The sequence below is a fragment of the Tachypleus tridentatus genome, chromosome 7 (assembly GCF_004210375.1).
Source record: "Tachypleus tridentatus isolate NWPU-2018 chromosome 7, ASM421037v1, whole genome shotgun sequence".
Classification (NCBI taxonomy): Eukaryota; Metazoa; Arthropoda; class Merostomata; order Xiphosura; family Limulidae; genus Tachypleus; species Tachypleus tridentatus.
The window spans coordinates 114,583,431-114,604,120 of record NC_134831.1 but is presented as its reverse complement, the minus strand read 5'-3'; the positions used below and the strand labels follow the sequence as shown (position 1 = coordinate 114,604,120).

The 20,690-nt window shown below is 37.2% G+C and overlaps 1 pseudogene across 1 annotated transcript in view; it reads left to right on the top strand.

Annotated features, from left to right (window-relative positions):
- LOC143256435 (sodium- and chloride-dependent glycine transporter 1-like) overlaps positions 1–9,834 on the top strand; it is a 92,664-nt pseudogene extending 82,830 nt beyond the window's left edge. Inside the window, exons 13-14 of the transcript XR_013031354.1 lie at positions 1,161–1,331; positions 9,496–9,834. The product of XR_013031354.1 is annotated as a sodium- and chloride-dependent glycine transporter 1-like (transcript). The remainder of the gene's footprint in view (positions 1–1,160; positions 1,332–9,495) is intronic.
- Positions 9,835–20,690: the final 10,856 nt, after the last annotated feature.

Genomic DNA, 20,690 nt, shown 5'->3' with positions numbered 1-20,690 from the left:
TAATAATGTCAGCCTACTTTTCTATTCCTATACAAACTATAGGTATAACTAATAATGTCAGCCTACTTTTCTATTCCTATACAAACTATAGGTATAACTAATAATTTCAGCCTACTTTTCTATTCTGATACAAAATATTGATATTTAGTTAACCTGAAGATGACCTAATAAGGTTGAAAGGTTGTACTTTATTTTAATTAAAGTTTTAGTACCGTTACCAGCCGTCTTCAGAATACAAAATATTGGTATAATTTATGATGTAATCACACTTTTGTGTACAAATTATAAGATGTCCTTTTAAGTTGAGAATGTTAACAGTAGAAAACAAAATACAGTTATCAAATGCCAGTGTTCATTTTAGCGTTTGGTGTTTTTATCTAAAGAAACTCTAGGATATTACGGATGGAATATTTTTGCAGTTTTAAATGGAATATCTGTCAGGTGTTCTGTATAAATTCAGTGACTAATATAACTTAGTTTCTCTAATCAACACACCTTCAGAGTTATTCACCGAATGTCTTATGGCTTTATTTGGTACGAAATATTAATTTTACCTAAATAGTTATGAAAGTGGTCGCTCTGTTGTGTAAATTATTTAGCTCCAAGGTTTGAATTGGATATAAAAGATTATTTTATAACGTTTGTAATGAAGACACTGAAACTAAGGGTATTTATTGTTATCGAGAATGATTGTTGGGTGTTAACCTTTAATATAGTAATATATGTTAAGATAATATACTTTATAGAAAATTACAAAGTATCCAAGAAGAAACTGCGGGTTATCAAAGAAGGCGTTTAATCTTCTACAATGAAACTCCACAGTCATTACAATTAAACTCCACAGTCATTACAATGAAACACCACAGTCATTACAATGAAACTCCATAGTCATTAAAATGAAACACCACAGTCATTACAATGAAACTCCATAGTCATTAAAATGAAACTCCACAGTCATTACAATGAAACTCCATAGTCATTAAAATGAAACACCACAGTCACTACAATGAAACTCCACAGTCACTACAATGAAACACCACAGTCATTACAATGAAACTCCACAGTCATTATGACAGATTACCAGATTTTAGTAATGTTTTCTACAAGTTTTAAATCAGAACAGTTCCACCTACATTTTAATTTTCTAATGAATGTTCCAGTTCATATTGTTTTTCAACTGGATCAACTACGAACCATTAAAGTCGGGTGACTATGTTTTTCCGGAATGGGCTAATGCTGTGGGCTGGATCATTGCCTTCCAGCCAGTTGGTGTAATTGTTATTGTTCTCATCTGGAAGATGATTCGTCTATCAGAGGGCACAGTAAAAGAAGTGAGTCGGGATATTTAATGGGTTGGATATCTTTATATCAGAAGTTTTTCAGTTAATGTGTTATAATTTCTAGGATTATGGGTTGGGTATAATTCTCACAGAAGTTTCTCAGTTAATGTGTTATAATGCCTATTAATTAACATTTTTGTAGAAGATGAAAAAATCAAGTAGCAAAACGAAAAAGTAATAATGTTGGTTAAAACATAAAGAAAAACTTCCTCTTATCGCCGGTAAATTTTAATTTTATATAAAGACAACTAAGGACAAGTATTAGGTTTTAATATAAATATTATATCATGTTCAATATATTTTTATCTTATTGACAAAAGTGGTTTACAAACATAACTTAATAAATACGTGGAGCCGAAGATTGAATGCAAAGAACAACTCTTGTGTTTGATAGTGAGCAGAGAGTCAGAGATTAATGTAACAACTCTGTGTGTGGTACCAGTTGAGGAGTGAGTCAGAGATTAATGTAACAACTGTACTTTTGGTACTAGTTGAGGAGTGAGTCAGAGATTAATGTAACAACTGTGCATTTGGTACTAGCTGAGGAGTGACTAAGAAATTGAATGTAACAACTGTGTGTGTGGTACTAGTTCAGTGAGTCAGAGATTGAATGTAACAGCTGTGCGTTTGGTACTAGTTGAGGAGTTTGTCAGAGACTGAATGTAACAGATGTGCGTTTGGTGTTAGTTGAGGAGCGAGTAAGAGATTGAATGTAACAACTGTAAGTTGGTACTAGTTGAGGAGTGAGTCAGAGATTGAATGTAACAACTGTGCGTTTGGTACTAGTTGAGGAGTGAGTCAGAGATTGAATGTAACAACTGTGTGTGTGGTACTAGTTGAGTGAGTCAGAGATTGAATGTAACAGCTATGCGTTTAGTGTTAGTTGAGGAGTGAGAAAGAGATTGAATGTAACAACTGTGCGTTTGGTACTAGTTGAGGAGTGAGTCAGAGATTGAATCTAACAACTGTGCGTTTGGTACTAGTTGAGGAGTGAGTCAGAGATAGAATGTAACAACTGTGCATTTGGTACTAGCTGAGGAGTGAGTCAGAGATTGAATGTAACAACTGTGCGTTTGGTACTAGTTGAGGAGTGAGTCAGAGATTTAATGTAACAACTGTGAGTTTGGTACTAGTTGAGGAGTGAGTCAGAGATGGAATGTAACAACTGTGGGTTTGGTACTAGTTGAGGAGTGAGTCAGAGATGGAATGTAACAACTGTGTATTTGGTACTAGCTGAGGAGTGAGTCAGAGATTGAATGTAACAGCTGTGCGTTTGGTGTTAGTAGAGGATTTAGTAAGAGATTGAATGTAACAACTGTGCATTTGATACTAGCTGAGGAGTTTGTCAGAGATTAAATGTAACAGCTGTGCGTTTAGTGTTAGTTGAGGAGTGAGAAAGAGATTGAATGTAACAACTGTGCGTTTGGTACTAGTTGAGGAGTGAGTCAGAGATAGAATGTAACAACTGTGCATTTGGTGTTAGTTGAGGAGTGAGTAAGAGATTGAATGGAACAACTGTACGTTGGTACTAGTTGTGGTGTGAGTCAGAGATTGAATGTAACAACTCTGCGTTTGGTGCTACTTGAGGAGTTTGTCAGAGATTGAATGTAACAACTGTGTGTGTGGTACTAGTTGAGGAGTGAGTCAGAGATTGAATGTAAAACTGTGCGTTTGGTACTAGTTGAGGAGTTTGTCAGAGATTAAATGTAACAGCTGTGCGTTTGGTGTTAGTTGAGGAGTGAGTAAGAGATTGAATGTAACAACTGTGTGTGTGGTACTAGTTCAGTGAGTCAGAGATTGAATGTAACAGTTGTGCGTTTGGTGTTAGTTGAGGAGTGAGTAAGAGATTGAATGTAACAACTGTAAGTTGGTACTAGTTGAGGAGTGAGTCAGAGATTGAATGTAACAACTCTGCGTTTGGTACAACTTGAGTTAGAAATTAATGTAACAACTGTGCGTTTGGTACTAGTTGAGGAGTGAGTCAGAGATTGAATGTAACAACTGTGTGTGTGGTATTAGTTGAGTGAGTCAGAGATTGAATGTAACAGCTGTGCGTTTAGTGTTAGTTGAGGAGTGAGAAAGAGATTGAATGTAACAACTGTGCGTTTGGTACTAGTTGAGGAGTGAGTAAGGGATTGAATGTAACAACTGTAAGTTGGTACTAGTTGTGTGAGTCAGAGATTGAATGTAACAACTGTGCGTTTAGTGTTAGTTGAGGAGTGAGAAAGAGATTGAATGTAACAACTCTGCGTTTGGTACAACTTGAGTTAGAAATTAATGTAACAACTGTGCGTTTGGTACTAGTTGAGGAGTGAGTCAGAGATTGAATGTAACAACTGTGCGTTTGGTACTAGTTGAGGAGTGAGTCAAAGATTGAATGTAACAACTGTGTGTGTGCTACTAGTTCAGTGAGTCAGAGATTGAATGTAACAACTGTGCGTTTGGTACTAGTTGAGGAGTGAGTCAGAGATAGAATGTAACAACTGTGCATTTGGTACTAGCTGAGGAGTGAGTCAGAGATTGAATGTAACAACTGTGTGTGGTACTAGTTGAGTGAGTCAGAGATTGAATGTAACAGCTATGCGTTTAGTGTTAGTTGAGGAGTGAGAAAGAGATTGAATGTAACAACTGTGCGTTTGGTACTAGTTGAGGAGTGAGTCAGAGATTGAATGTAACAACTGTGCGTTTGGTACTAGTTGAGGAGTGAGTCAGAGATAGAATGTAACAACTGTGCATTTGGTACTAGCTGAGGAGTGAGTCAGAGATTGAATGTAACAACTGTGCGTTTGGTACTAGTTGAGGAGTGAGTCAGAGATTTAATGTAACAACTGTGAGTTTGGTACTAGTTGAGGAGTGAGTCAGAGATGGAATGTCACAACTGTGGGTTTGGTACTAGTTGAGGAGTGAGTCAGAGATGGAATGTAACAACTGTGTATTTGGTACTAGCTGAGGAGTGAGTCAGAGATTGAATGTAACAGCTGTGCGTTTGGTACTAGTTGAGGAGTTTGTCAGAGATTAAATGTAACAGCTGTGCGTTTGGTGTTAGTAGAGGATTTAGTAAGAGATTGAATGTAACAACTGTGCATTTGATACTAGCTGAGGAGTTTGTCAGAGATTAAATGTAACAGCTGTGCGTTTAGTGTTAGTTGAGGAGTGAGAAAGAGATTGAATGTAACAACTGTGCGTTTGGTACTAGTTGAGGAGTGAGTCAGAGATTGAATGTAACAACTGTGCGTTTGGTACTAGTATAGGAGTGAGTCAGAGATAGAATGTAACAACTGTGCATTTGGTCCTAGCTGAGGAGTGAGTCAGAGATTGAATGTTACAACTGTGCGTTTGGTACTAGTTGAGGAGTGAGTCAGAGATTGAATGTAACAACTGTGCGTTTGGTACTAGTTGAGGAGTGAGTCAGAGATAGAATGTAACAACTGTGCATTTGGTACTAGCTGAGGAGTGAGTCAGAGATTGAATGTAACAACTGTGCGTTTGGTACTAGTTGAGGAGTGAGTCAGAGATTGAATGTAACAACTGTGAGTTTGGTACTAATTGAGGAGTCAGTAAGAGATTGAATGTAACAACTGTACGTTGGTACGAGTTGAGGAGTGAGTCAGAGATTGAATGGAACAACTGTACGTTGGTACTAGTTGTGGTGTGAGTCAGAGATTGAATGTAACAGCTGTGCGTTTGGTGTTAGTTGAGGAGTGAGTAAGAGTTTGAATGGAACAACTGTACGTTGGTACTAGTTGTGGTGTGAGTCAGAGATTGAATGTAACAACTCTGCGTTTGGTGCTACTTGAGGAGTTTGTCAGAGATTGAATGTAACAACTGTGTGTGTGGTACTAGTTGAGGAGTGAGTCAGAGATTGAATGTAAAACTGTGCGTTTGGTACTAGTTGAGGAGTTTGTCAGAGATTAAATGTAACAGCTGTGCGTTTGGTGTTAGTTGAGGAGTGAGTAAGAGATTGAATGTAACAACTGTGTGTGTGGTACTAGTTCAGTGAGTCAGAGATTGAATGTAACAGTTGTGCGTTTGGTGTTAGTTGAGGAGTGAGTAAGAGATTGAATGTAACAACTGTAAGTTGGTACTAGTTGAGGAGTGAGTCAGAGATTGAATGTAACAACTCTGCGTTTGGTACAACTTGAGTTAGAAATTAATGTAACAACTGTGCGTTTGGTACTAGTTGAGGAGTGAGTCAGAGATTGAATGCAACAACTGTGTGTGTGGTATTAGTTGAGTGAGTCAGAGATTGAATGTAACAGCTGTGCGTTTAGTGTTAGTTGAGGAGTGAGAAAGAGATTGAATGTAACAACTGTGCGTTTGGTACTAGTTGAGGAGTGAGTCAGAGATTGAATGTAACAACTGTGCGTTTGGTACTAGTATAGGAGTGAGTCAGAGATAGAATGTAACCACTGTGCGTTTAGTGTTAGTTGAGGAGTGAGAAAGAGATTGAATGTAACAACTCTGCGTTTGGTACAACTTGAGTTAGAAATTAATGTAACAACTGTGCGTTTGGTACTAGTTGAGGAGTGAGTCAGAGATTGAATGTAACAACTGTGCGTTTGGTACTAGTTGAGGAGTGAGTCAAAGATTGAATGTCACAACTGTGTGTGTGCTACTAGTTCAGTGAGTCAGAGATTGAATGTAACAACTGTGCGTTTGGTACTAGTTGAGGAGTGAGTCAGAGATAGAATGTAACAACTGTGCATTTGGTACTAGCTGAGGAGTGAGTCAGAGATTGAATGTAACAACTGTGCGTTTGGTACTAGTTGAGGAGTGAGTCAGAGATTGAATGTAACAACTGTGAGTTTGGTACTAATTGAGGAGTCAGTAAGAGATTGAATGTAACAACTGTACGTTGGTACGAGTTGAGGAGTGAGTCAGAGATTGAATATAACAGCTGTGCGTTTGGTGTTAGTTGAGGAGTGAGTAAGAGATTGAATGGAACAACTGTACGTTGGTACTAGTTGTGGTGTGAGTCAGAGATTGAATGTAACAACTCTGCGTTTGGTGCTACTTGAGGAGTTTGTCAGAGATTGAATGTAACAACTGTGTGTGTGGTACTAGTTGAGGAGTGAGTCAGAGATTGAATGTAAAACTGTGCGTTTGGTACTAGTTGAGGAGTTTGTCAGAGATTAAATGTAACAGCTGTGCGTTTGGTGTTAGTTGAGGAGTGAGTAAGAGATTGAATGTAACAACTGTAAGTTGGTACTAGTTGAGGAGTGAGTCAGAGATTGAATGTAACAACTCTGCGTTTGGTACAACTTGAGTTAGAAATTAATGTAACAACTGTGCGTTTGGTACTAGTTGATGAGTGAGTCAGAGATTGAATGTAACAACTGTGCGTTTGGTACTAGTTGAGGAGTGAGTCAGAGATTGAATGTAACAACTGTGTGTGTGGTATTAGTTGAGTGAGTCAGAGATTGAATGTAACAACTGTGCGTTTGGTACTAGTTGAGGAGTGAGTCAGAGATTGAATGTAACAACTGTGCGTTTGGTACTAGTATAGGAGTGAGTCAGAGATAGAATGTAACAACTGTGCATTTGGTCCTAGCTGAGGAGTGAGTCAGAGATTGAATGTTACAACTGTGCGTTTGGTACTAGTTGAGGAGTGAGTTAGAGATTGAATGTAACAACTGTGCGTTTGGTACTAGTTGAGAAGTGAGTCAGAGATGGAATGTAACAAGTGTGCGTTTGGTACTAGTTAAGGAGTGAGTCAGAGATGGAATGTAACAACTGTGCATTTGGTACTAGCTGAGAAGTGAGTCAGAGATTGAATGTAACAGCTGTGCGTTTGGTACTAGTTGAGGAGTTTGTCAGAGATTAAATGTAACAGCTGTGCGTTTGGTGTTAGTTGAGGAGTGAGTAAGAGATTGAATGTAACAACTGTGCATTTGGTACTAGCTGAGAAGTGAGTCAGAGATTGAATGTAACAGCTGTGCGTTTGGTACTAGTTGAGGAATTTGTCAGAGATTAAATGTAACAGCTGTGCGTTTGGTGTTAGTTGAGGAGTGAGTAAGAGATTGAATGTAACAACTGTGTGTGTGGTACTAGTTCAGTGAGTCAGAGATTGAATGTAACAGCTGTGCGTTTGGTGTTAGTTGAGGAGTGAGTAAGAGATTGAATGTAACAACTGTAAGTTTGTACTAGTTGAGGAGTGTGTCAGAGATTGAATGTAACAACTTTGCGTTTGGTACAACTTGAGTTAGAAATTAATGTAACAACTGTGCGTTTGGTACTAGTTAAGGAGTGAGTCAGAGATTGAATGTAACAACTGTGCGTTTGGTACTAGTTGAGGAGTGAGTCAGAGATTGAATGTAACAACTGTGTGTGTGGTACTAGTTGAGTGAGTCAGAGATTGAATGTAACAGCTGTGCGTTTAGTGTTAGTTGAGGATTGAGAAAGAGATTGAATGTAACAACTGTGCGTTTGTTACTAGTTGAGGAGTGAGTCAAAGATTGAATGTAACAACTGTTCGTTTGGTACTAGTTGAGGAGTGAGTAAGGGATTGAATGTAACAACTGTAAGTTGGTACTAGTTGTGTGAGTCAGAGATTGAATGTAACAACTGTGCGTTTAGTGTTAGTTGAGGAGTGAGAAAGAGATTGAATGTAACAACTCTGCGTTTGGTACAACTTGAGTTAGAAATTAATGTAACAACTGTGCGTTTTGTACTAGTTGAGGAGTGAGTCAGAGATTGAATGTAACAACTGTGCGTTTAGTGTTAGTTGAGGAGTGAGAAAGAGATTGAATGTAACAACTCTGCGTTTGGTACAACTTGAGTTAGAAATTAATGTAACAACTGTGCGTTTGGTACTAGTTGAGGAGTGAGTCAGAGATTGAATGTAACAACTGTGCGTTTGGTACTAGTTGAGGAGTCAGTCGAAGATTGAATGTAACAACTGTGTGTGTGGTACTAGTTGAGTGAGTCAGAGATTTAATGTAACAGCTATGCGTTTAGTGTTAGTTGAGGAGTGAGAAAGAGATTGAATGTAACAACTGTGCGTTTGGTACTAGTTGAGGAGTGAGTCAGAGATTGAATGTAACAACTGTGCGTTTGGTACTAGTTGAGGAGTTTGTCAGAGATTAAATGTAACAGCTGTGCGTTTGGTGTTAGTTGAGGACTGAGTAAGAGATTGAATATAACAACTCTGCGTTTGGTACAACTTGAGTTAGAAATTAATGTAATAACTGTGCGTTTGGTACTAGTTGAGGAGTGAGTCAGAGATTAATGTAACAACTGTGCGTTTGGTACTAGTTGAAGAGTGAGTCAGAGATGGAATCTAAAATCTGTGTATTTGGTACTAGCTGAGGAGTGAGTAATAGATTGAATGTAACAACTGTTTTTTGGTACTAGTTCAGTGAGTCAGACATTAAATGTGACAGCTGTGCGTTTGGTACTAGTTGAGGAATTTGTCAGAGATTGAATGTAACAGCTGTGCGTTTGGTGTTAGTTGAGGAGTCAGTAAGAGATTGAATGTAACAACTGTACGTTGGTACGAGTTGAGGAGTGAGTCAGAGATGGAATGTAATAACTGTGTGTGTTACTAGTTGAGGAGTTTGTCAGAGATTGAATGTAACAACTCTGCGTTTTGTGCTACTTGAGGAGTTTGTCAGAGATTGAATGTAACAACTGTGTGTGGTACTAGTTGAGGAGTGAGTCAGAGATTGAATGTAACAACTGTGTGTGTGGTACTAGCTGAGGAGTGAGTCAGAAATTGAATGTAATAACTGTGTGTGGTACTAGTTGAGGAGTGAGACAGAGATTGAATGTAATAACTGTGTGTGGTACTAGTTGAGGAGTGAGTCAGAAATTGAATGTAATAACTGTGTGTGTGGTACTAGTTGAGGAGTGAGTCAGGGATTGAATGTAACAACTGTGTGTGTGGTACTAGTTGAGAAGTGAGTCATAGATTAATGTGACAACTGTGCGTTTGGTTCTAGTTGAGGAGTGAGTCATGGATTTAATCTGACAATAATTTTTTGTTGTATTTCAACCGAGATGAAATGTCTGCCGATTCGGAATAATGGTTTCAGTTTTCATTGATATCATATTTGTTTGAAGAATAAATGAACTTTTTCTGAACTAAAATATTACGTGTCTGTTTAAACAATTTTGAACTGTTCAGCACGTGACGTTTTAACTGTTTGTTTTCCAGCGTTTCCTGACTCTTCTGTCTCCCAGGAATGACTGGGGCCCTGCTGTCGATACAATGCTGAAATCAGGTGATACAGAAGAGAACGGAGTGATTGGTGAAGTATTATCCTTGGATTCTCATACGAAAGTTACCTACAGCTTGGAATCATCTATATGAAATAAGGGGAAATCAATGAAACTTTAAAACGTACCATGGGCGAGTGATATGTAACATGTTTTATTTGATTTATGTAACTCGTGTGTTTTCAGTTTAAATAACTTTTACGAAAGAACGTTTAGAAGTTTGTAGAATAGACAAATTGAAATACAGTACTCATAAGATTCGAGCAAAGTGTTTGAAATCAATTATTAACAAGTACAAGAAACATGTTTATGGTTTTCTAATTCCGTGTTTATTCTGTTTAACTTGTTTATTATATCTTTATAATCCGTATCTCATAACCTTCTCACAAACGTAAAACTCGTTTCTTAACTTTTCAGAAATCGAACCGAATACATTTGTACAAAAAAATATATTAAATGAACTTATTTTTCTCTGTTACAGTAAAAAAACCAACCCTAATATAATTTCTAGGTGTTACATATAATTGTGTATGTAAAATATAACGTTTGGAGAAATATGAGAAAAAGACAGAACGGGAACAACAGATTCTAAGCGCCCCCTACTTGTCTCCCTAGCACCTGTTGGGCTTGTTTTATATTAAACCAAAATATCTGCCAAGTTGGTTAGTTAGTTAATACGACAAAAAAAAACTGTAGTTGTTACCAAACAGATATTAAGTCGAAATGGAAGTAACCAGAATTATTTCATGGACTTCAATGACATACTTTGACCACAGTCCCCTGGTGGGATCAGCAGTAAGTTTGCGGACTTACAACGTTAGAATCCTGGTTTTGATTCCCTGCGATATACACAGCAGATAGCTCAATGTGGCTTTGCTCCAAAGGAAACTAACAACGTTAGTTTCTGAAGATTAGTCTGATTTGTGTCTTTATTTTTAACTATATTTTTCAAAACTTTTCACGAGTGAATTTGTGTCGTTGCATAATTTAAAGTACCTCCATTTTAATTTGGAATACAAGACATGTTTCCTTAAAAGTTTTGCAAATAAGAAGACATTTGTTATCAGGATTCACAAATCTGTTTTTAGATAGTTTTTGCATACTGATAATACAGTCATGAATCAAAGGAAAGATATTTATATGTAATTTTAAATTCCTTTAAAGATACGAAAGAAAATGGATATGTTCCATATAACTTCTGTAGCAATACTTGTATTATAATTATCACATCTCAGTGATTTCAGAAGAGAGATAAATATGTATTCTTGAATTTCACAAGAAAAGAGATATTTTTCTAAGTACAGTTATTTTTCAGTAAGGATATCAAACACAGATATTTAGTATTAAAGGTTTGTAAGGAAACTGAACAAAAGTAATTACATGTTCTTGCAATCCTGTTAGGATAACAAAGATGGAAAGAAATATAAAACCGATTATCCTTAAGAATAAACAAAGAGATAAAGAAATGTAGAGATAATTTCTTCGAAAGGATAAACGATAAGGAAGGAAAAAAGATCCGTACAGTTAGTTTGTGGGTAGGAGAGTAAGGGAAAAGATTCGTACAGTTAGTTTGTGGGTAGGAAAGTAAGGGAAAAGATCCGTACAGTTAGTTTGTGAGTAGGAAAGTAAGGGAAAAGATTCGTACAGTTAGTTTGTGGGTAGGAGAGTAAGGGAAAAGATTCGTACAGTTAGTTTGTGGGTAGGAAAGTAAGGGAAAAGATTCATACAGTTAGTTTGTGGGTAGGAAAGTAAGGGAAAAGATTCGCACAATTAGTTTGTGGGTAGGAAAGTAAGGGAAAATATTCGTACAGTTAGTTTGTGGGTAGGAAAGTAAGGGAAAAGATTCGTACAGTTAGTTTGTCGGTAGGAAAGTAAGGGTAAAGATCCGTACAGTTAGTTTGTAGGTAGGAAAGTAAGGGAAAAGATCCGTACAGTTAGTTTGTGGGTAGGAAAGTAAGGGAAAAGATCCGTACAGTTAGTTTGTGGGTAGGAAAGTAAGGGAAAAGATCCGTACAGTTAGTTTGTGGCTGGAAAAGTAAGGGAAAAGATTCGTACAGTTAGTTTGTGGGTAGGAAGGAAAGGAAAAGATCCGCACAGTTAGTTTGTGGGTAGGAAAGTAAGGAAAAGATCCGCACAGTTAGTTTGTAGGTAGGAAAAGTAAAGGAAAAGATCCGCACAGTTAGTTTGTGGGTGGGAAAAGAAAAAAAAAAGATCCGCACAGTTAGTTTGTGGGTAGGAAAGTAAGGAAAAGATCCGTACATTTAGTTTGTGGGTAGGAAAGTAAGGGAAAAGATCCGTACATTTAGTTTGTGGGTAGGAAAGTAAGGGAAAAGATCCGTACATTTAGTTTGTGGGTAGGAAAATAAGGAAAAGATCCATTACATTTAGTTTGTGGGTAGGAAAGTAAGGAAAAGATCCGCACAGTTAGTTTGTGGGTAGGAAAGTAAGGAAAAGATCCATTACATTTAGTTTGTGGGTAGGAAAGTAAGGCGAAAAGATCCGCACAGTTAGTTTGTGGGTAGGAAAGCAAGGGAAAGATCCATACAGTTAGTTTGCAGGTAGGAAAGCAAGGAAAAGATCCGCACAGTTAGCTTGTGGGTAGGAAAGTAAGGAAAAGATCCGCACAACTTAGTTTGTGGGTAGGAAAATAAGGAAAAAGATCCGCACAGTTAGCTTGTGGGTAGGAAAGCAAGGAAAATCCGCACAGTTAGTTTGTGGGTAGGAAAGTAAGGAAAATATCCGCACAGTTAGTTTGTGGGTAGGAAAGTAAGGAAAAATCCGCACAGTTAGTTTGTGGGTAGGAAAGTAAGGAAAAAGATCCGCACAGTTAGTTTGCAGGTAGGAAAAGTAAGGGGAAAAGATCCGCACAGTTAGTTTGTGGGTAGGAAAGTAAGGAAAAGATCCATACAGTTAGTTTGTGGGTAGGAAAGTAAGGGAAAAGATTCGTACAGTTAGCTTGTGGGTAGGAAAGTAAGGAAAAAGATCCGCACAATTAGTTTGTGGGTAGGAAAAAGGAAAAATCCGCACAGTTAGCTTGTGGGTAGGAAAGTAAGGGAAAATATTCGTACAGTTAGTTTGTGGGTAGGAAAGTAAGGGAAAAGATCCGTACAGTTAGTTTGTGGGTAGGAAAATAAGGGAAAAGATTCGTACAGTTAGTTTGTGGGTAGGAAAGTAAGGGAAAAGATCCGTACAATTAGTTTGTGGGTAGGAAAGTAATGGAAAAGATCCGTACAGTTAGTTTGTGGGTGGGAAATTAAGGGAAAAGATCCGTACAGTTAGTTTGTGGGTAAGAAAGTATGGGAAAGGATCCGTACAGTTAGTTTTGGGTAGGAAAGTAAGGAATTGTTTTAGCTTTCGATAATTTTGTATAAAAAAAAACGTTTGTGGTTTTTGAGTCATTTATGATAATTTCAGTTGTTTCCACGTAGAATGTGACCAGTACGGTCGTTTCTTCTAATTTTCGACAGTCTTCAAAGCGCTAGCCGTTAATAATTTAGCAGAGTAAGACAAGAGGGAAGGCAGATTAGATAGTAATCACCACCAACTCTTGCGATAAGCTTTTACCAACGAATAATGGAATTGACCACTTATTATAACGCCCCCAGGGTTAAAAGGACCCGCAAGTTTGATGTGACGGGGATTCGAACCCGCAACCCTCAGATTACGAATCGAGCGCCCTAATCACCTGGCCATATTGGGCCCTAAAGCGCTGGAAACAACTTAAAAATCGCAGGTTATGTAAGCGCATCTCTTCAGTTTCAGCTCAAATACCAAAATCCACATTTTTCCAAAACTACTTGAATTACCTGAACATTGACAGACATTTATTCCTAAGCCCACTTAAATTATTTAACATATAATACCCGACACCTCATCTGGTTAATAACCTATTCGTTTGAATAAATATCTGAAACAAAAATAAACTATTATGGCATCTTGGAAGTAAAACTTTTCTGACAGATATTTAAAACAAAAGTGTGACGTGAAAGTTCGGTAAACATTGCTCGACGTTTTACAAATGAATCTTAGCTCTGGCTTTAATAAAACAAACAATAAACTTTGGTGGATTCCTCTGGCATAACTAAAAGCAAGCCCTCTACAGGCAAAACACATAATTTAATTTGTTGTTAATTTTTCTGCAGCTCTATTTAATCCTACGTCCATGTTGTTTCAGGGTTAACCAAATAATGTGCTCAATTGCTGGTGTTAACACTTAGCGGGAATGGTGTAAGTCAAAAGAAACTAACCATTGATCAACCATGTACTGATTACTGAAGGATATAATTTAATTAATTATATTATGGTATATCTAAGGCTTCTGTTATTTGAAGGAAGTTGTTTAAATATATGTAAAAAAACCCAAAAAATCCAACAACATAGTATTAATACTGTATATATGTTGATGTTCATACGAATACTCTTATAATTAGGTTCTGAACAGTACTTTAGCTGTTGTTATTGTAAAGTCAGATAACTCGTTGGTTTAATATAGGCTTTCACACTGTATTTAATCATGTTATTCAGCAGAACTTCTTGTAAAAATAAGAATAAAAAATGTATTAAAAAACGCTGGTGTCAGTAAATAAATTTGTTTTAATATCGAAAAAGGAATTTGATTCAAATGTTGATCTATTTTCCCATATTTTTTCTACATTTTTTTAAGTTTGAATATATATACACATTCTCGGTACGACGTATATCGTGTATTTATGATCCATATTTGTGTCTTTGAAGGTGTAAAATGACAATTATTTTGTCCATAACTGGTATAAAAAGAACCATTATGACAGCATGTATTCATGTGACAACTGTACAGTAGATGGCGCAGTGAACAGCAGGTGAATATAGTTATGCATGCAACCACAGTGAATAGCATGAGACTAGTGTGATGAACAGACACAAGGGATCGTAATGAACACCAGTTGAATATAGACAGGTGTCTGCTAGTGAGTAGAGGACATAATGAACAGCACATGAATATAGAAACGTGATTAACGGACGGTAGAGGGCACTGAACAACATTTGAGTAGAGACAAGTGACCACCAGAGAGTAGAGGGCGCAATGAACAACATGTGCATATAGAAATATGATCAACAGACGGTAGATGGCGAAATGAACAATATTTGAAAATAGACACGTGACCATCAGAGAGTGCAGTATAAACAAGCTTCTTGAAAAGTATTAAGTTATTCAACCTTTAACACGTCACTTTTGAACTCTGTACACAAAGTTGAATATGCCAAAACTTTGGCCAAATTGTTTTTAAACTTAACTATGCAGGCTGTTTTACTGTGAATATTATAAACCAAACTTATTTGAACAGGTAATAATTGTCACACAATTGTGTATATGGTGTCATGGTGTAGAATTCAATTTTAAAATTATACTTCTGAATTATCAATCCCCCTAGTGGCACAGCGTGAATGTATTAACGAGATTCCCACTGTCCCTATCTACTATCTAGCGAAACCACAGCCAAGGGAACGGGCTTGGAGAAATCCCAGTAAGTCTGCGGTCTTATACCGCTAGAAACTAGGTTTCGATACCCGTGGTTGGAAGAGTACAGATAGCCCATTATTTAGAGTTGTACTTAACTAGAAACAAATAGAACCATGACTTAAAGGTAACTATATATGAACATTTTAATAAGTAACAAAAATATATTCTACAGAGTTTCTGGACAGTATGTTTTTCAGAAACTTTGGTGTCTAGGATTCAACACAAACACTCTTGAACCTTTGAAGATATAACTGACAGTTTGGGTGTTTCACTCGCCTCCCAGTGGCACAGCGGTATGTCTATGGACTCACACCTTTAGAAGCCGGATTTCGATACCTGTGATGGTTTGTTTTTCTTATAGCAAAGTCACATTGGGCTATCTGCTCAACCTACCGAGGGGAATCGAACCCCTGATTTTAGCGTTGTAAATCCGGAGACATACCGCTGTACTAGCGGGGCACCTGTGATGGACATAGCACAGGTAGTCCATTGTGTAGCTAAAAACAAATTACTTTACTAATGTTGCGGTACTTAATAGAAAACTATCCAAACATTCCACGTATTTGAGATTACTAAAAGTTAAAAGCTAGCTCATCCAAACCAAAAAATACTGCACATGTAGTGATGTAGTTCAATGTTTTAGCAGCCCATTAATCAGTGCGTTTGTTTGTTTGTTTTGGAATTTCGCACAAAGCTACTCGAAGGCTATCTGTGCTAGCCGTCCCTAATTTAGTAGTGTAAGACTAGAGGGAAGGCAACTAGTCATCACCACCCACCGCCAACTCTTGGGCTACTCTTTTACCAACGAATAGTGGGATTGACCGTCACATTATAACGCCCCCACGGCTGGGAGGGCGAGCATGTTTAGCGCGACGCGGGCGCGAACCCGCGACCCTCGGATTACGAGTCGCACGCCTTACGCGCTAGGCCATGCTGGGCCACTTTTCTCGTTCGGTGCACGCTACCCGCTCCCACGGCGAGTAGATTTGTTTGTTTGTTTGTTTGTTTGGAATTTCGCACAAAGCTACTCGAGGGCTATCTGTGCTAGCCGTCCCTAATTTAGCAGTGTAAGACTAGAGGAAGGCAGCTAGTCATCACCACCCACCGCCAACTCTTGGGCTACTCTTTACCAACGAAAGTGGGATTGACCGTCACATTATACGCCCTCACGGCTGGGAGGGCGAGCATGTTTAGCGCGACGCGGGCGCGAACCCGCGACCCTCGGATTACGAGTCGCACGCCTTACGCGCTTGGCCATGCCGGGCCGCGGCGAGTAGAAACACCACTCTCAAATCGGCAGACGCGTAATCAGTGCGATAAAACACTTTAATTGTAATAGAACAAACATGACTTTAAGTGTAACTTCCGTCAACAACGACTACAAATTACAAGTTATACGTTTCAACTGAATATATTCGAATATATCACATTGTTCAAAAAGTGACGCAACGCCATAAGAAACTTATTTTCTGCAGGTATCTGAACCCGTAATCTGTAAGGAAAAGACAAAACCATTTTGTAAAAATACAACTTCGAACAAACACTGTGAATTAATAATAACAGGACGATAACTGAGGTGAAACAACTCAGTTAAAAATAGAGTTAAGTAGATGTTACTTGTCTGTTACTGACAATACTAAAACTGCCTAAAAACATTAGAAACCATTTCTGTTTACTTAACCCTAAAATTACACACTTGTCAATATACTCCGTGATGACGAGAAAACCCGCTTGTAGAAAACATATACATGTGAAAACGGCTGGTATGGGTTGAGAACATAAAAAGTCACCTTTACACGTTTTCGAACACTGCAAATGAAATAAACACAACATAACCATAAAACATACCCAAGTACTAAATAAATAAACAAACATAAAAAAATGGAAAATTAAAGAAGCCTTACTTATACAACAACTCAAGCCCAAAATAAACCGATACAAAGGAACACCTTTATACCTATTTTAATAAATATAATCAAACACCTAAGTAAGCATGCTCTCTACATCTATACACTCAATTACACAACCCCCTTCAAACATGTGGTCAGCTATCGGTCAGTTACCTCTTCCTTTCTTTGTGAACCTGATGATGACCGAATAAGGTCGAAATGTTGTTCACTCCTCTACATACAAAATGTTCTCAATCCATAACAGCCCTTTTTTATATATATTTGTCTATATACTGTTAACAACTGCTTTGATCCACAAGTTACATGACGATTAATAAATTTTATTTTTTCTATTACACAACATTCAATGGAAGGAACTGATTGATAATTGAAAATCGCTAATTTACTCTGTAAATAAATAACTGAGTAGTGATACTTTTGTTGAAATTCGTTTGTCTGACTCATGTTATTAGAAAATCCGTAAATGTTACAACCTCACACGCCATATGGGGATGAAAAAAATTATTAAAAAACGTTTAATGAGGTCAACGAGGGTTCACATCGTAGTAAACCCCCACATTTGTACTTTACGTGTATGTTCCCCGGAGTAAACCAAGAAAAAACTAAACGAACTCTATAATAACCCTAGTAACAACAGTCGCAACTAAAACTCAGTGACTGATACCTGTGGTGGACTTAGAAAGACTTGTATTTTTTTTGTTTTGTTTTTGAATTTCGCACAAAGCTACTCGAGGGCTATCTGTGCTAGCCGTTCCTAATTTAGTGGTGGGAAGGCAGCTAGTCATCACTACCAACTGCCAACTCTTGGGCTACTCTTTTACCAACGAATAGTGGGATTGACTTGGACATTATAACGCCCCCACGGCTGAGAGGGCGAGCATGTTTGGCGCCACGGGGATGCGAACCCGCGACCCTCAGATTACGAGTCGCACGCCTTCACACGTTTGGCCATGCCGGGCCCGAAAGGCTTGTAATAAACTTGTAAATAACAGAATTTAATCTAGTGAATACTTAGTTAGTAAATACGGCTGTTTACTGTACGATATTCAGTCAGTAAGTATGGCTAGTTACTGTACGATATTCAGTTAGTAAGTATGGTTATTTACTGTACGATATTCAGGAAGTAAGTATGGCTATTTACTGTACAATATTCAGTTAGTAAGTACGGCTATTTACTGTGCAATATTCAGTTAGTAAGTATGGCTATTTACTGTATGATATTCAGTCAGTAAATATTGCTGTCTCCTAGACGATATTTACTTTAGTAAGTTGTCTGGAGAATACACACTTTAGTAAGTTGTCTGGAGAATAGACACCATTTCTAATTAAGAAACTTTTGTTCATTGTTTACTGTCATAAGTGTTATACTGTAATTCGATGTTGTAGTTATTATTGTTTTTATAATAAGTAAACATAAAGATTCTCAGGTTTAATATCTTATTACAATTGTATCGAATTCCTCTGGTGGAAAATTAAGAACTAAATTAATCCTTTCATTATTGTACAGAAAACAACGGATAAAGTAATTTGCTGCAGTCGATGGAAGAGCACGAGCTCCAAACATTGTATTTAGGGCGTTGTATTCCCAGAGTGTAAACACTGCGTTAGCTAGCGGTTGCAAACTAGTCCTAACGTTTTGTGTTTCCTCTCTTTTACGAGGTAGGTCAGTCGGTCGCCTGGTTCCGAGAGTACTGAATGACTTCAAACTTACCTAGGCTGTGTCCCACTTGGTTATCGCCATAGTATCACTAATGTCATGTGAGCCTATTTCGTGTTTCTTTCTTTCTTCTTTTTTAAGAATAGCAACATGGATTCAAGTATATTTTTCGGGTTGATATTTTACTGAACAAATTTAGAGTATTACTGAATCTTTTCGGTTTTAGTTTGTCTTCAAAATGCTAACCCTAAATCCTGTTAAGTCACCTATCATCACGACTCTGGCTCGTTATACCAACATCTCGTGCTAACCACTACTACCAGCGGTCAACAATCGAAACGTGGGTAAGAGATGAAGTTTCTCAGACATCTCTCTTTACTGAACTTGTATATGTTTAATCTTAAAGGTCACTTAGCAGATTTTAGCATAAACAAATATAGTCAAATCTTGTAAACAATTACGTAATTGTATTGACTTTCCAGGTTAAAGTTTGTGTGAGGATAAAGTTTATGTCAACGAAGTTTACTTTGTTACAATAACCATAACACTATAAACAAATACCAGACTTTACTGGTGGTCCTCTGTATCTATTGTTAACCTTTGAAAATCAGTCCCAAAGAATATATATATATATCAAATTTCATCACTGTTTATTATGACAAGGATTCGTGGTTTTCTGTATCCATAAATGTTACCATGACAATACGTATAAATTACTTAAATTATGAAAAAATTCCACCATTGGTTATCGTCACATAATATAGAAAAATGTGGATTTGTTTTTGAATTACGTATATTACCATGGGTTAAAGTGCACATAACTCAGGTAATTAATTTAATGAAGGTTCCTGTGCCACTGAGGTTTATGACAGTTTGCTGTATTTACAGACCAAAACTGTAAAAATATTTTTTTACGCGTTTTGAACAAGATAATGTTCCAATCATCTGTGAGAGGTTTACAGTAAGTAGATCAGATAGAAATGTTTAAGTTCTAAATAAAAACAACGATATATTAGTAGTTTTAATTTATTACTTTGTTAGATATGAAACAAACCAAAACAGTCAAACATTAATAAACTAATATTTCAAAGTGTTATTAAATGAAGATTTCCAATATATAGGACACAGGTTACGACATTGCAGAATCATAAAAAAACTGTATATATGTTTTGATTAGTTTACATTTTTAGCTTAGTATCTGGATTTAGAGCTGACCTAAATATTTTATGCTAGCCGAATCTTGTGAAGTTTTATTGGGATTACGGTCGAAAACACCGTTAATAATAAGGGTACACAACTAATGAATCAGTTTATTCTAATCTTTACGTGTTTTTATTTCATAAGCACACCACAGTAAACTTGTCTTCAGTCTGTGGTCATTGTACTCTGTCATTGTGCACATGGTGTTAAACAGGTGTCTGGACTATATGCTCATAGTGTTAAAATGGTGTCTGAACTCTATGCTAATGGTGTTAAACTGGAATTTGAAAATATATCAGGATGGGTAATGTTAAATAATATTCACAATTTCTGCATCTTCGATGAAATGTGAACACTGCTTTATTAAAGAAGTTTGGGTCTCTGTATGGTATGTAAATTCTGTCTCATATTTACACCAGACAGATAACGTGGTATACAGCTAGTAAACATCTCAACTGTATTATATAGACAGACCGTTCGTAGTAGAAAACACCCGAACACCTTTGACGATGTAGACGTCTGGATATTTTCTCTCGACTTTCCGATGGCTCTAAGGTAAATCTGAGGATCTATAACGGAAAAAATCCGAAGTTCGATTCCTCGCAATAGACAGACTTTAGATAGCCTACTGTGTATCTTTAAACCAAGGAAACAACAAGGATAACAATGTGATATTAAAGTTAGTCAGTAAGTAAGAACCAGATATTACTGTTATTGTTAAATATAAATGAATGAATGGTGTTCGTTTATTTAGCTTGGTTTTGGCTTGTCATATTCCCCGGGCTTGGTGGTTATGGTTCAGGAGTCGTGGTTTCGAATCCCGTTACCGAACGTTAGAGCTACTGTCAGAAGAAGAAAAGCTTGTC